Below are 14734 nucleotides of genomic sequence, written 5' to 3'. Positions count from 1 at the left end.
TTGCCTAATTTATTTGTTATGGCTATTTGTTTTGTTAGTACACTGGATGGTCCTGGGGTTTGGCTCAGATGGTACTTAACCTTGTTCTTTTTTATTGTTAGTTCTGTTACTTTTCACTTTATTTGCCTGGTTCCATATAGTTGGCGTTTGCTTTTCCCTGGTTATATATGGGGTCTTCAGGAGATCATGTCAGTCTATGGTAATGTGTGGTCCTGTTTTGTCGTTTGGGGAGTTGTTGGGGTATGCTCTGATTTAGTTTGATTATTTGTTTTGGAGTTTTTACTAGGTTGTGGTTGGATTGATTCAGGTTCAGTCTGTGTTAGTTGTATTTATAGTTTTTTGGGGGTTGGGGTTTGCATGATTTGCGATATCGACTGTGGATATAAGCTTTCTGTGAGCTCATATATTGACATTGGGAGGGTGTCGTCAAGTTACTCTTCTTCGTAAGCTATATTTGGGTCTTTAAATGTGACTGGACTGACAATTCCACACTGAACCCCGTTCCCGTAAAGGCACGTTCTTCCTAGGTGTGCTGACAAGGTCGGTCTTGGTTGCACGTTTCGGCACAAGGGAAACATCAGTTTCCTTGGCAATGGTGAGGCAAAACGGGATTGTACAAGTCTGTAGGAGGCAAGACTTGACATTTAATCAATCATTCGTATTGTCGAATGTTGTCCATGTCGATGTGTTCCGTCAGCAATTGCGGGTGCCCTGCGGAAAAGGGACAATATTTACACACGTAAGGATACAGTGAACTCGCGTCCAGGTAATTGATTTTGTTTCTCCTTTCTCCACGTCCGCGTGATACAGCAAACAGGTTGCATTTGTCAGGTATTTTGCCTTTTTCTAAGAAGTCTTCTTCTAATGAAAGTGTTCTTATTCAGGGAGTAGAGTGCAGCTTTGTTAATGTTCTTCTCCACTGTGTAAATTTGTCATCTGACTTAGTTTCAGGACCCGTGACAGTTGGAATAGTGTTTGCTTTACCCAATGGAGCATTAATTTATTACTAGGCAATGATCTAGCTGTAGACAAGGTTATGGTTAATCCACTTGTAACTGACAAGCCTTGTTTGGATCAGAAAGTCGATCCAGTTGCAAAAGAATTCCCTGATTTATACCCAGCTTGTGGAGTTAAGAAAACTATGGCAAAGAATGCTCTTGAGAATGATGTTGATTAGGAAAGTATTCCTTTAGCTGACACATGTATTGGTCAGGTTTTTGATTAGGTCACTTTCACTCTTTGTTTGGATCAATTGGACGGTATTGATCACAATGATCCTCTATTAACTATTCATTCTCTTTATTCTAATCAGGGTAATAAATGACAATCACTTGTTGTCGAACAGGAATAGATCCTGAGATCTCCTGTTTGTTTCAAAGGACCACTGGTGAAACTGAAGCCACTTTAGTACCTGTCTATTTAATTAAAAAAGGAATTCTTATGAGAAAATGGAGATCTCCCTAGGTACCTGCTGCTGACGAGTGGTCAGTGAACAATCGAATTGTAGTTCCAAAGTTTTACAGACAGGAAATACTTAGTCTGGCCCATGAAATTCCTTTGGCTGGTCATTTAGGAATTAATAAGTCTAATCACAAGAGCTTGACTCACTTCTATCAGCCAAAAATCAAAAGTGATGTTTGTAAATACTGTAGATCCTGTAGTACTTGTCAAATGGTAGGAAATCCAATCAGAAGATACCTAAGGCTCATTTGCAACGTATTCCTGCATTTGATGAACCATTTAGTAGAATTATGGTAGACTGTGTTGGTCCCTTACCTAAGACCAAGTATGATAACCAATACCTTTTGACCATTATGTGTGCGTCAAAAAGGTTTCCAGAGACAATTCCTTTGAGGAATATTAAATCTAATACAATAGTAAAAGCTTTGATAAAGTTTTCTACTCAATTTGGCCTTCCCAAATCTGTCCAATCCTATCAAGGCTCAAATTTTATGTCTGGAATTTTTCAGCAAGTTATGTACAAAATTAAGTATCCAATAATTCAAATCTTCTGCCTATCACCCTGAAAGCCTAGGGGCATTAGAAAGATTTCATCAGACTTTCAAAAATATAATTTGATCATATTGTTTTGATACGGGTAATGATTGGGATGAAGGCGTTCATTTACAATTGTTTGCTGTTAGGGAATCAGTTCAAGAATCTTTAGGCTTCAGTTCCTTTAATCTGGTTTTCGGACACACTGTGCATGGACCATTGAAGTTGTTGAAAGAGAAACTTCTTTCTAATGAAGATAGTGAAATTAATCTTCTTGATAATTTTCCAATTTTAAGTATAAGTTGTGTATAACAATGTATTATTTCATGTACACTGGGTGTAATTTATAAGAGTATTTTTAATCTAATGTATAATTAATCTATGGTAAAAAGAAAGCTTTATCATATATATCTTTCTTTTTCTTTATGTGGTGAAGTGTTATGTATATTTTGATTTAATTTAAATGTAAGTTTAAATTTTGTTAATTTTATTTCATTACATATCAAAGGAATGTAACATTGTTTACTTGATTTGGCATTTTGTCGCCAGAAAATTCAGTTTGACCTGACTCTTTTGATAAACAACTAATAATAGAAACAGTTTCTATTTTTTACTTAGTTCCTGACCTTGATTCAGAAATCACTAAGACAAGTAAACAACTTTCTATTTGTATTTTATTCGTGCAGTAAAATGATTGGTTTTTATCAAGGTCATACTGGGAGTATATGACTTTAGATATGTAAATAGCCTCTATTGTGCAATTCTGGGTTTCAGAAATTGCGCAGTAGGTAGATTTAATAGTGATGTTTAGAAAAATATTTCTCAGTTGGGCATTTACACTGGAATGTGTTTGTGACCAGTTTGGAGTTACATTTTAATCTGTATTCAAATTATTTGAATTCTAAGAGAATAATTCTTTTTCCTGAAAATATTTAAGTGCTCAAACAGAAGTCTTGGACAGAGACATTTCTTTAAATTTTATTCGGAATTCAAACATCGGAATATTATTTTCTGTGGTTCACAAGAAACTGTAAACACATCCATGCTATACTGACTACAGTATATGTCATCTCCTTCTAGTTTGGATTTTTCATCGGGACTCAAACTTGAATTCATTAGAACATTTCATTACTAGGACTTCAAAATTTAATTCGTGGATTATTCTTGGATTAGATTCTTAAAATTGTAAGTTCTCATTTTTTAATTTTTACATTTTTTTTCTTCTAGGGAAATAATTTGTTAAATTTTACAAAGCTCGTTTTCACTTTTTCTTTGTTACTGTTTATTACAGCCTAAACACGTAACATAAGAATATGTATGTACCCAATATATGAGTGGGCTGGGTCTTATAGAGAAAGTCCAACTGGGGAAGCAACTTCTTAGCCACCCTTAATATGAGAATCCTGTAATCATTCTTTAATCTTCTTTCATCCTGGTCAGAATGAATAAAGTGATAAAACTAAATATTTAATCTGTCCTTGACTTTCATATGGCATTTCATCAAAAGACTTTGTCTTTAATATGACAGCTGACCCAAACCAATGTAACATTCCACCGTGGTTATCAGTTCTTTTATGTTTGACCCCTACAGAAACGTTAATATTATCCCCAATAATCCTGAAAGGCTGGCCATTTCTGACTCATTCCACAACATCACTGTAACAATGCTTCCCAATATCCTCTATAATGGGGTTGGCAATTTGTACAAAGTAGTCACACTACTACCTGAAGACAGTGAAAGACCTGGTGAAAAAAAATATTACAGTAATTATTGCACTGATCATCATATGTATATATGTGGTTGACAATTATGCTCTGTAGTTACTTAATTACAAGTCAAGTTCAACTGCAAACTGCACAGACCCAGATCTGCTGTTGCATAATGTGCCAAAAGACCTTGATCTACAGGTTCATTTCGCAATGGCAAATTGGGTTCTGTTTGCAGATGGCATAGACTTCCATGTGAGTATATACAGTACAAGATCAATGTGTTAATATGGGTTTATTCAATAAATTTACCTGTCATATAGGTTCTGGAAGATGAAACATGATATCCAAAAAACTCCTATAATGTTAAGTTATAATGAATGTTGATAGTACAAGGAATAAATCTATAATATTTTTTTAAACAATAAGTAAAACAATGTTTTATCTCTGAGCAAATACTAAAATATGTTAGCATGTCCAATATAAAGTCTGCAGTCTTTTGATCTGTAATAAGAAACAAAAAAAACCTCATGTGTCAAAAACAATATTTTCGTCACATTATGTCACTGTTATCAATCATATATGAAGAAAATATGTTTGACATGCTAAATAATATTTAAAATTTCACTCAGTTACTCAAGGGTAATTTTTTTTATCAAAGTAAAAACCGTTCAGTCATTTTGCATATTTTACCAAACAATCTAATAGCTGTAAAGTGCTTTCATCAACCTTAACTATTATTTCATCTGTAAAATAATAAAGTGTTGCTTTACAAAAACCTGTTAGTAGGCAAACATCACTTTGTAATGCCAAGCAGGAATCTCCACCCAGTGAAATCAGAATTGTGACATCTTTGTACAACATTAGTATGCCAATGAAATATGGAAAATTAGACCAGCACTTTGCAAAAGCATAATACTCTTGTCATACAGGGCAAAGGGAATGAATGTGATATCAACAAAAACTAAATGGAAAAGAATTGACAGAAACAATAAATAAAATATAAATGAAAATGTTGTCAAATGCAGTTATTTCAACATTTCCTGCCTTTTAAAAAGCAGACTTAAAAGATAACCCTAAAAACAATGAAAACTGTATAGAAATAATGATCTTGTAATTTCACTGCGAAAAAATTCAAAACAGATGCTGTTTTAATCTTGACTTAAATTACCAATCAATAAGAGAAACTTCAACAATGAAATGCCTTAGTTCTTAAAGCCACTACTTAAATTCATCAAACTATATATAAGCAAGTCCCAATCTGAGTTTATAGTTTTCGCTTTATTTTACAATTATTTGTAGAATCAAATATAAACATCAAGATTATGTGATTTTTTTCCTAACATTAGCTAAAACTAATTCTGAAGCAGATAATTATCAAAGTACAATAATAAAAACGTAGATATTGCAAGTATGACAAGGAAAAAAATGTAACTGTGGTCCTATAATTATAGAATTGTCTTTTTCTTTATTTTCTGTCAAAAGAAGAAATTCGATAGTACTATTTGTTATATATTTACAGTTACAAGCGTTACTAATAGCAAAAAAATTAATCAAGATTAAATTGAACACTGAAGATGAAGTTATTCAAAGTGATCAATTCAGACCAATTGAAAATAATAAATTTTCACTCATGTGTTTTAATCACTTTTGAACTAATTACTTTTAGTTTTCTCTAATATCAGAAATAAAATCTGTAAGTACATAATGGGGGAATTGCAAAAAGGTATGCAACATAAGCAAAAATCTTAGAAAAGGTTGTTCTATCCCAGCTTGTATCTCATCTAATTCAAACAGTCTTTATGGCAATGTACAATATGCATATTGCCCTTGCCACAGTACTGAAACTACTCTTCTAAAAGTAGTTAATGACATCCTCTCTGCGTTGTATAGTGGAAAGATTACACTCCTCTCCCTCCTTGATTTGTCTGCAGCATTTGACACAATAGACCATGATATATTACTTCACCATCTCCAGCATGTATTTGGAATTCATGATACAGCCTTACTGTGGTTCAAGTCCTTCTTGGTCAACAGGACACAAATTGTATCTGCAAATGGAATACACTCCAGCCCAGTTGATCAATGTTTTGGTGTTCCACGGGGGTCTGTTCTTGGACCTGTTCTCTTCATTATGTACACTCAGTCGCTCTCAAGTGTCATAGATTATCATCCATTGTCTCACCAATTGTATGCTGATGACACCCAAATATACAAATCTAGCCACCCAACTGAAGTTGATGCTACCATCCAAGGTGTAGAGAGGTGCATTTTTGATGTGAAATCATGGATGACATGTAACAAGCTGCAGATGAATGATGATAAAACTGAGGCCATTCTGATCACAACACAAAGACTTTCTCATTCACATCCTTTACCTCAAACAATAAATATCAGCAACACCAACATTAAATTCACACAATCAGTACAAAACCTAGGTGTTACTCTGGACAGTACTCTCACATTGCACCAACATGTCATGAACATATGCAAGGCTGCATATCTTGAGCTGAGACGCATCAGCTCAATTCACAAATATCTTTCAGCTGATGCCACTAAAACACTTGTGTGTTCATTAGTACTTTCAAGACTGGACTATTGTAACTCAGTTCTGTCTGGTTCATCTCAATATCTGCTCCAGAAACTTCAAGAAGTTCAAAACACAGCTGCTCGGATCATACTTAGAGTACCACGATCAGAGCACACCTCCCCACTGCTCTGTACTCTAAACTGGCTATCCATTTGATCTAGAATCAAACACAAAATTTGTTCTCTGTGCTACGTTTCACTGTCGGACTCTAGTCCAACATGCCTATCTGACCTCACCCATGTGTACACACCAGCAAGATACTTACACTCCTCTTCTGACAATCGTATACTCATTATTCCCACTATGAAAACAAAGTCATATGGACAGCGTTTTTTTGCATACCAGGGCCCAGCAACGTGGAATGAATTGCCCACTGAACTTAGACACAAAGACACAGCTCTCAAAACTCACTTATTTTGACTGCAAGAACAAATTTAAAGACCTAATAATGTTTCCTACCTTAAATATTCTCAGCATGTTTTTTTAATTATTTTCTAATTTCATGGTGTTCATTTTTGTAATCATATCATTATATGTTTTTTATCTTATAGGTATTGTCTAATGTTGTAAAGCGCTTAGAGCTTCTAAAGATTAGGCGTTATACAAAGTCATCATCATTATTATTATTATTACATAACACTATGAATTTAAATAATGAACATTTTAGGAAAAGTGGAACAAGTAAACAAGAAAATACCAAAAAGATAATCACTTTTTCAGGACCACATTCATCCAGTAGGACAACTGTCTCTACCCTTTGAAGTCTAGAGAGTTCATGAAATCTGCAGGACATTAAAAAGCTGTAAACAGGCGTGGAATCAAGTCATGCATTAATTTAATACTACCAACTCTGCTTATTGGTACTGAAACAGCCAGAAGGCTGTCAAGAAGAAATGGCTGATATGTTGCTATTTTGGCCACTAATTTGGATAGTCCTTTTGAAATAGATAACTGTTGTCAGATCTAGCACACTTTTTCAATATCCATTAAAATGGAATTCTTTACTGCCATTTTGATACTTTTGATTTGCAGTATTGTTTTAGCAATTGTGGCTGCATCAGTATATAGCACACAGTGCAATAACTCTACTCTGTCTTGGTTTGAAATATCCCCAGCAACAAACATGTCTTAAAACACCAATAAATTTTTCTGCACCTGACTGCTGCTCTGTGTGGGATATTAATATAACTCTAGTAATGAGAAGAAAAATTGGCTTACAGTACTGAAAATAAATTGGGTTTATTTCACAAAAGTTTCTAAGGAATTGTATATCACCTGCCATATGCTTATCAGAAATATCCATTTTAGAAGTGTATGTGTTTGTGTGTTTGGATTTTTAATGCAGCTTTAACAATTTTAGTCATATCATTACGATGTCTGCAGTGTGGCATCATGCTGCAGATCATGTTACACCCTGTCACATTATCCTGACACCTGAGGCCAACCAGTCATCACACTAACAACTTATTACTGTGCACCAAGTGAGGCAGCTGTTAGTACCATTGTTATAAGTCTTTGGTATGACTTGGCCAGGGATTCAAACATGCTACCTTCTGCATCCAAGGTGGATGCTCTAACCTTCTTCCACCTGAACGGTCCCATTATTAAAACTGACTGTGACCTTGACCAAGGGTGGTAGGTGACTGGATGTGTAGGCTATTGAAATAATGACCAAATATAGTAACTATCCCTCGACCTTTTTGGAACTCATGATCATGCAGAAAAACTGAAACTTAAACCTTCAGTAAACTGCAAGCAGTGATGCAATCGCTGACAGACAAAACAAGTAACATATATCTCCCCTGCTAATGCAGGTGAGGCAATAAAATATCAAAACAGGGACCAAATTATGTTTAATAATGCAAATGAATTGTTTGAAAGCTTTGTTTTTAGTAATAACAGCCATTTGTGAGCGCTTATAGGAGGCATTTGAGTAAATTGTAAAGTGCTTGAAGTGATAATGCTTCTGAGTATGTTCATATTTTGTTCCTTAGTTTGAGTACAATAAGTATAATAAAGATATTTGTGTTTATATTTTTGGTAATGGTAACCATGTTGTTGCCGTCAGAGTAATGCTTAACATTTCCCTCCAATAGATATTGATTATCATTAAGACAAGATATATGGTATTTTTAGTTTTAAAGGATTTTAAGTGGTCAGATATGTTAATGTTAGAAACAAATACATAGTTCACACATCTGATACTGATAAAGATTCTGACCCATAAGACTTGGAGTCGAGTCTGTATTTGTCATCACTGTAAAAGCAAGAATTTATACTGTTAATGAACCCTGACTTTGTCTCCATTCTGTAGATTTGATAAACTATTGCCCTGGTGTAAAACTACCAATCTGTTCTCTGTAAAGGGCAGTGGTCCTGAGCCCTATATGTTCATTATTTAAATTGTGTTGGATGTTATTATGTGCAATGTTTGTACCCCGTAACACATGTATTTTGACTCATAATGGTCATTTACACAAATCTGAGAGAACTCATGCCATCCAGATATTTATAAAGATTGATTACAATTTGCCAAATACATTTTGGACAATAGCAATTTTTCATTGGCTGACAAAGATGATGCATGATGTATGCAGTCCCAAATTGTAATTTAATCAGTCATGTGATCTGAAAGGAAAATAGTCTGAGACATATTAGCAATGAAATTTAGTATGGATGAAACCCATCATGATGTTTACCTGTGTATAGCAAACATTGTATGGAGCAGTATGTTTATCAATGGCTCTTTGAGGTTGCTATATACAGGTTCAAATAGAAACACACACACACACACAAATAAACACATGCATTGAAATTATTTTACTAAGTAACAAAGGAGTAAACTATTAGATAATTGCACCTTTTTTCCTAAAAAAAAATGTATCATTTTTCCACAAAATTTGAGCAAAAATAGTTACTATTTTGGTAAAGTGCTTTGACTAAAAACTTACTGCTTTTCAATAACTGTGAGAGCAGGATCCATTTGTGTCTCTTTTGTCAAGGAAAACATCACTGTCTGCATTCCTTGTGTGGTTCCAACTGGGAAAAGATTCTTTATCTTTTGATACCTGCTGTAACACATCACACCTGAATTATGGTAATGAATTTGAATAATAAATTACTACTTTTCAATAATTTTCATGTAATCTGTACAAGCTATAATAATGTTTTCACTCAAACCTGTTATTAAAAGTAACATACTTTAGCAATCACTGATTTCCAATATTCTTTCAACATCACAAGTACCAACTATGGAAAAATGAACCATTATTAAGACATCTGTCTTTTTGTTGTTGTTGTTGTTCTAGGGTTTAACGTCATTTTTCAGCACAAGATAGGCTATACATGGCAGCCAGTATAACTGGTGGAGGAAGAACCCTGGAAAACCCAGGGAAGAACCACCAACCCACGAGAAGCTACTGGCAGACTTTCCCACATACCCACGCTGAGCCTTGGACTCAAACCCACGCAGACAGAGATGAGATGGCAGTGATCCGGAACGGTGAGCGCTTTAGACCACTTAGCCACTCGCGGGCCCCCACATGTCTTTTATGATGAGGTCTGAATATTATAATACAATATATATCTATATTCTACCATTTTGAATCATAATCATACTTCACTATTTAAAATTATTTAATATGTATGCTAGAATACTACACACACACACATTTATAGATATAAACGTATATATAATTTGTTCATATTTTCATCCCTTGGATGCGGGAGGTCGTGGGTTCAATCCCCAGCCGAGTCATACCAAAGATTTATAACAATGGTACTAACAGCTGCCTTGCTTGGCACTCAGCATTAAGAGGTTAGTGGTAGGACTGGTATCAGGATAATGTGACTGGGTGGGACATCATGATACATGTCTGCGGCATGATGCCCCAGTGCTAGACATCACTATAAACTGTCACACTGCAGACATCATAGCGATATGACTGGAAAATTGTGAAAGCTACGTTAAAAATCCAAATCACACACACACACACACACACACACATATTTTCATCATGACAAAAGAACAAAAGGAAAATAATTATGAGGATTTTCAGCATAGTCAAACCTAAACTAAATGGATATCTGCATAAGTAAAGAAGCCAAAAACACAGAAACCAATAAATGTACAAATAAGATGGCAATTAAATTAAACCATTGGTAATTTAAAAGTAAGCAGTCATCTCAGACTATGTATTCACAATACTCAATAGTTATCTGACAATAAAGAAACATCAAGACTCTACCAGTACGTGTAGAGTCGGTGTTTGTTTAGCTTGTTAGCATTATTATTTCAAAATGGATTCACTGTAGTGGTTGGTACTCCTCCTGCTTCTAAAACATGCATGTTCAGAAAATCTTTTTCTTCCTTTGACCACTATATTCTCGACAAGGTAGGATCCTGAATAAAATCAAATACCATGTGTACATAATATTGTTATTATAAGCTAGAAAAGTACAAAATAAAGTATAATGCTGATTTTCAAAATGTTACCAACCATCTTATTATTTTGTACAATGATCATCAGATTCATTATACCATTCAAGAGTCATCCTCCGAGACCAAAACCAAAGTTTTTAAACAAATGCTAGTAGTAATGAAGAAAATTAAATCTTTATTCTTAATTTCATCTTTTTCTTCTTATTCATGTTATGAATGTAAAAATTACCTGTCTTTAAGTCAAGTTTAAGATTATATTATTTTATGTATAATACTGATCATGAACGGTGTTTGGGGGTCAAAAAGTGGGGAGACCGCCCCAGGCCCCGCTTTTGAGGGGGCCCTGTGCTTCAGGCCTAAGGTTGTCCTTATTAGTTTGTCAAGCTATATTCTCTGGTAAATTGGAAATGCTGATACAGGCCCCGCATGGTCATGCTCGGCCCTAGGCCTTGCGTACTCCTATTGTTGCTTCTGATACTGATTTCAAAAGATGGTTACCAGTTTATACTTATTTCATGATCTTAAGAACTGCATACCTTGAGTTTCTTTGACTCTTGTTGAGGTGTCTTTCCAGTTGGTGATGAGAAATCTCTTCCTCTTTTCCACTTTAAGAACATTAGATGTCTTTGAACAAGTGTGTTAGAACTGTTATTTTCTCGATCTTCAGGCCACCAGCATTTACACATGTACGTGTATGTATATACATATATATTACAAGAAAAGAAGCAAAAATATAAAACTTGTACAAGTAACTTAAGTGGGAGAGTGGCTTGGAAGGGGGGGGGGGGGCAGAGGGTGAAATCAAGGAAATGCAGTTTGCAGGAAATATGCTTTTAATATTAAAGAAGATGTCCAAAATATATTTTAACATGTATTCTATTTATAGGACTTAAAAGCTCAACCTCATTCTACATAACAACACATCATACATTTGTCAAAAAATTGTCCTAGACGTGTTAATGTTGTTTATCAAAACCTTGGTAACAATTTAAGAATCACAGATGTCTTAAGGTCTGGACCTTACATGTATGAAAGGTCAATTGTAATCAACGATACGAGCCCTGTGTGTACATTGCGCGATTTCAACATGGCGGTGGCCGTTACCTCACTTTCAGAACGAAGAGTAATGGAGTGGAGAGAGGTAAGAGAACCAGACAAATATCTTCTATCTTATTCGGATGGACTTTGACAGATGCTACTTGGACTTTGAAAGACTTTGATTTCGTGACGAGTACGTGCTAAGGAGAGGGAAGAACAGATTCCACTGACGTGAGAGCTACTTAAAGGTGTATTTATGTTTACATAAACTTTTGAATAGCTGTATGATTTCAGAACGTACTGATATAGCTTTCACGGGCAGCAAGAGAGAGAGAGAGACGACAGACAGTAGCGATGTGCAAGCAAGGAGGGGATAACTCTAATATGCTTTTGAAAAACAACGTTAGGGCCGGAGATCAGAACAGGTCTCTTTTTGCACCATACCCTGTGTTAAAGTGATAAAGTCTTGCATGGAATTATTGTTTCTTTATGTTAGGTAAAATTCCAAAATTCTGCGTATCTGGCATTATTTTAATTTTAGCGCGCGTTTTAAGCGATAAAGGGCACTACGAAGTATTGTAGCATGCAACCTGGTCTAGAGCTTACCATGGACTCTCTTATACTGACATAAAGTCTAGATTTTCTCAGTTTTCTATCATCCCTATAACTTTTCCTGACAGTGACATGCTTCAATCTTTTCAAATATCACAAGGTCATTAACCTTACTTCTTAAGCCTATAACAATATCATTCCTTAAAGAACAGTCACCAGCCCGCCTCTGTCCTTGTCAGATCGTTTCTCCATTTTACGGCGCCATTAGACAAACACTGACGTAGTGTGATCTCTGTAATGATTGGGTTTTTGTATTGAGAGAGGAAGAGACCTGTTTCTACAAACACATGTTTATTCCATAGCATACAAGTTATAACTGACTTGTATGACCTACATCTAGTACCCTATCCGTCAGCCTTATCTCCAGTCTCTAACATGCTGATTCAGCAGTGGGGAAAGTCTATATTACTGTATAACACTGCTTCTAGAACACTACATCCCTACTTTTCTTTCAGATTTAAAATTTATGTTCGTAAATTGAAAATCAGTTCGGTATATTTCGAATTAGTCATAATGATAATAAATATACATTTCTTAACAACAGAAATTCACATAATAGAAATTCATGAATGCAATAAAATTTGCTTCTTTATTTTTTCCTTTCTTGTTGATGATGTCAGGGCTTGAAATTAGCAGTAGTCCGCTAGCCCGAGGCTAGCAGATTTCCTGTCGGACTAGTAACTTTCATAATGTTAATAGTCCGATGGGCTAGTAAGTTTCGGTTATCAACAGTCAGTGTTTGTTTATGCCATTCCCTAATAAAGACTTGACTTAGCAGATGTTCTGTAGAATCAAAGCAGTGGCCATTGTAAACACAGTCTTAAAATATAAGCATGAGAAGATGATGTCAATTTCTGCCTCGGAAAGGTGCATTTCTATAACAAGAATCCATCTGATTTTGTGCATTTCACTTAACAGTGCAAATTATGGTCCCGTCGTTAACAACAGAAGTTTTGTAATTGATCCTATTTAATCTGATAACAAATTAAATGAAAAAATGACGTGGTATCACACTTTATTCACTCAACCACAGTAACAAACTACAAAGCGGTATACCACACAAAAGAACATGGCAGAAACTATTCAAAGAAATTAGTTTGCACGTTTTTTTTGTTTAAGGTTGTTTTTTTTTTTTTTGCTTGCTACCCAAATGCTCCAACAGTCACAAACATGAAACTACATATTTTACATTTCCATCGAAATAATTATAAGAATTTGATCAATTTATTACAATTACATTATTGACACATCCTTTCCATACAACTACTTTTTCTATGATGATAAGAATAGTTTTTATATTTTTCCCTTAAAAGAATGAATTCTCGTGGGTCGGTGGTTCTTTCCGGGGTTTTACCGGGTTCTTCCTCCACCATTAATACTGGCCGCCATGTATAGCCTATCGCGTGCTGAAAAATGGCGTTAAACCCCACAACAACAACAACAACAATAAAAGAATGAACAAATAATTGAATACATGTGGAGATATCCAAGCAGAATGCCATACATTGGTTGGGAATTAAAATCTCCGAGCATGGGCATCTAAGATTTGAAAATTTTCAGCCCTATTTTTAATTTCAACAATACATTGAGGTTTGATTAATTAGGAACAATTACCAAACTTATGACTTATGATACCATAATTGGAGCTGTTAAATACAACGTGCCGAGTGTCAGATGGCTTCGCTTGATGGGAACACACCTTTCCAAGCTGAAACTAACCCTATCTTCTGTTGCTAATATTTTATTACAGTGTTTACAATAGCTACTGCTTTGATCATGCAGAACATCTGCTGAAGTTAAGTCTTTTTTAGGGAGAGGCCATTTAATTGTGGGAGGGGGCAAAGACAAGTGTTTTGAAACGTGTTTCTTGCTCTGACTTTCTTATATAAAGGACACTGTGCCATTTCTTTTTTTGCTTTAAATAATTTGCGTCAGCTATTCCATAACATATCATATTTCAAAACAAGGCATAATTTCCTCCTTATAAGACAGGAAAATTGTAGCATTTGATAGAAGGTGTTCAGCCACTGGAAAAAAAGCAAAAGTTGAATGAGAATGACAAGGAATAATTCTTATGATAGGGAAAAGCATAATGGAAAATTTCAAAAGAAATGGACAAAAGACAGTGAATGGCTGAATTATGACAAGGAAAGGAATGTTATGTGGTATAACTGGTGTACACAGTTCGCAAAAACAAACACACAGAAAACATCCAGTTTTGTTGTTCAAACTTTAAAATTGAATTGGTAAACATACATGAAAGCTGTGTGACATTGTTTTGTGAACAGGACTAGTAAAGATTTGGCAGGACTAGTAAATTTCTCAATATACTAGTCCTTCTGGCTACAAAC

The 14734-nt window shown here is 35.0% G+C and overlaps 1 protein-coding gene and 1 long non-coding RNA gene across 11 annotated transcripts in view; one reads left to right on the top strand and one right to left on the bottom strand.

Moving 5' to 3' along the window:
• Positions 1 to 2960: 2960 nt before the first annotated feature.
• LOC149785892 (uncharacterized) lies at positions 2961 to 14062 on the bottom strand. 9 transcript variants are annotated; one of them, XR_016425483.1, is made up of 4 exons: positions 11270 to 14062; positions 10602 to 10694; positions 9244 to 9379; positions 2961 to 3738 (listed from the first exon to the last, which is right to left on the bottom strand). It is a non-coding gene; the product is annotated as an uncharacterized LOC149785892 (long non-coding RNA). The 9 variants fall into 9 exon arrangements; XR_016425480.1 differs by having other exon boundaries at positions 9244 to 9363; positions 10540 to 14055; XR_016425482.1 differs by having other exon boundaries at positions 10602 to 14055.
• LOC149785891 (lysosome membrane protein 2-like) overlaps positions 11927 to 14734 on the top strand; it is a 71237-nt gene continuing 68429 nt past the window's right edge. For both annotated transcript variants that reach the window (XM_089979887.1, XM_089979885.1), the window contains exon 1: positions 11927 to 12019. The gene's annotated coding sequence lies outside the window, so the exon portion shown is untranslated. The remainder of the gene's footprint in view (positions 12020 to 14734) is intronic.

Source organism: Sinohyriopsis cumingii, chromosome 13 (genome assembly GCF_028554795.1).
Source record: "Sinohyriopsis cumingii isolate HCF-2022 chromosome 13, ASM2855479v2, whole genome shotgun sequence".
In the NCBI taxonomy this organism is placed as follows: Eukaryota; Metazoa; Mollusca; class Bivalvia; order Unionida; family Unionidae; genus Sinohyriopsis; species Sinohyriopsis cumingii.
Note: the sequence above shows the minus strand (reverse complement) of the source record. Positions and strands in the feature narration are given on the sequence as shown.